The following is a 2449-nucleotide window of genomic DNA, read 5'->3' on the forward strand; positions in this document are numbered from 1 at the left end:
CACTATACATGTCACTGCGCAGTAAGCTTTTCTTGGATTGCGGTTTCTTTCAGCCAATTTTATTCATAGTACAAATCTCTCTCAATTGTGAAAAATGGGCGGTGCTATGTAAGTCAGTCTGGCATAAAACTGCCTGTTTGTTAAAAGTTATTGGTGACAGGGGGGCAGTATTGAGTAGCTTGGATGAATAAGGTGCCCAGAGTAAACTGCCTGCTACTCTGTCCCAGATGCTGATATATGCTAATTATTAGTAGTATTGGATAGAAAACACTCTGAAGTTAAAACTGTTTGAATGATGTCTGTGAATATAACAGAACTCATATGGCAGGCAAAAACCTGAGAAAAAAATCCAAACAGGAAGTGAGAAATCTGAGGCTTGTAGTTTTTTTTTAGTTCAGCTCCCATTGGAGATACATTGGGATATTGTTTATGTTGCACTTACAACGGCTTCCACTAGATGTCAACCGTCTTTAGAAACTGATTTGAGGCTTCAAACTGTGAAGTGGGAGAGAATGAGAGCTGAATGAGTCAGGTGTCTGGCAGAGAGTCAAGTGCTGGTCACTCGCATTTCACATGAGAGCGACCTGCATTCCATTGCTTTTCTACAGACATAGGAATTCTCCGGGTGGAACGTTATTGAAGATTTATGATAAAAGCATCCTAAAGATTGATTCTATACTTAGTTTAAAAATTTTCTACAACCTGTAACATAACTTTTAGAACTTTTCGTCTGACGTTCGTCTGGACCTGAATGCTCGTTTGGATTTGTGTACTAAACGCCCTCACAAAATAAGCTATTTGGACATAAATGATGGACATTATCGAACAAATCAAACATTTATGGTGAAACTGGGATTTCTGGGAGTACAATCTGATGAAGATCATCAAAGGTAAGCGAATATTTATAACGCTATTTCTGACTAATGTTGACTACCCAATATGGCGGATATCTTTTTGGCTGCTGTACTCAGATTATTGCATGGTTTGCTTTTTCCATAAAGTTTTTTTCTAAATCTGACACAGCAGTTGCATTAAGGAGAAGTATATCTCTAATTCCATGTGGAACACTTTTATTTTCATTAACATTTATGATGAGTATTTCTGTAAATTGATGTGGCTCTCTGCAAAACCACTGCATGTTTTAGAACTACTGAACGTAACGTGCCAATGTAAACTCTGATTTTTTAAATATGACCTTTATCAAACAAAACATACATGTATTATGTAACATGAAGTCCTGTGAGTGTCATCTGATGAAGATCATCAAAGATTAGTGATTAATTTTATCTCTATTTGTGCTTTTTGTGACTCCTCTCTTTGGCTGGAAAAATGGCTGTGTTTTTCTGTGAATTGGTGTTGACCTAACATAATCGTTTGTTGTGCTTTCGCCGTAAAGCCATTTTGAAATCGGACACTGTGGCTGGATTAACGAGAATTCTATCTTTAAAATGGTGTAAAATACTTGTATGCTTGAGGAATTATTTTTTACAGTTTTGGAAACTTTAGAGTGTTTTGAGTGTGCTTCCAATCTGACAATTATATGCATATTCTAGTTTCTGTGGCTGAGAAATAGGCACTTTCAAATGGGTACGAAAATACTGCCCCCTACACGCAAAAGGTTAACACTCAAAGACAGATTCAATGGCTGTAGCATAGCGTATTCGACTGAATGATTATAATATATATTTGAGAAATTCTGAATAATAAGCATATGCTTTTACCTGATAATAGACTACTACTGATAATATAACAACTTCAAATACCGAGCTAGTAACATTAAGTAGCCTAGGTTAACTTAGCTGGCCTTCAATTGAGGGAATTCAACAGAGTACTCTGGGACATTTTTACAACTCATTCAAACTCTAAAATTAAATACATGGGTGTGACAATGCTAGCTAGCCAATGGGAGCCTAGTAGAACACTCCTCTGAATAATGGGGTGTGGTTTTGGCTTAACTGCGTTGGGGAAAAGTAAGAAGCGTTCTTGACAGAAACCAAAACAACAGGATGTACAAAGAGGCGTTTCCTTTTTTCACAAATGTGTTGCTGACACAGTCACATAGCTACTTCCTGTTGTCTCAGTAACAGCATGGCAGAGATGAAACCACAACTCTGAGAAAAACTAACCTTACTAATAACTTCACCAGAAGGGTAAGAAACCTACTTCAGTAAACAGTTCAGTTTAATAATATGTTCAGATGATATGATAAAAGAGGAAGTCAAATGCACTCAATGATTAAATCACCAGATGAATAGGAGACCAATAGGGGACAAGAAGGATAAAAAGAGAAGAAGAGGGGAGTATGGAGACCAATAGGGGACAAGGAGGATAAAAAGAGAAGAAGAGAGGAATATGGATGAGTGAGAAAGGAGGTAAAAGAGGAGAGAAAGAAGAGGTGTAATTTAAAATTAATCCTATTCACTAACCCTCAAACCGTTTATTATTTCCT

The sequence above is a fragment of the Oncorhynchus gorbuscha genome, unplaced genomic scaffold, assembly GCF_021184085.1.
Source record: "Oncorhynchus gorbuscha isolate QuinsamMale2020 ecotype Even-year unplaced genomic scaffold, OgorEven_v1.0 Un_scaffold_1980, whole genome shotgun sequence".
Taxonomy (NCBI): Eukaryota; Metazoa; Chordata; class Actinopteri; order Salmoniformes; family Salmonidae; genus Oncorhynchus; species Oncorhynchus gorbuscha.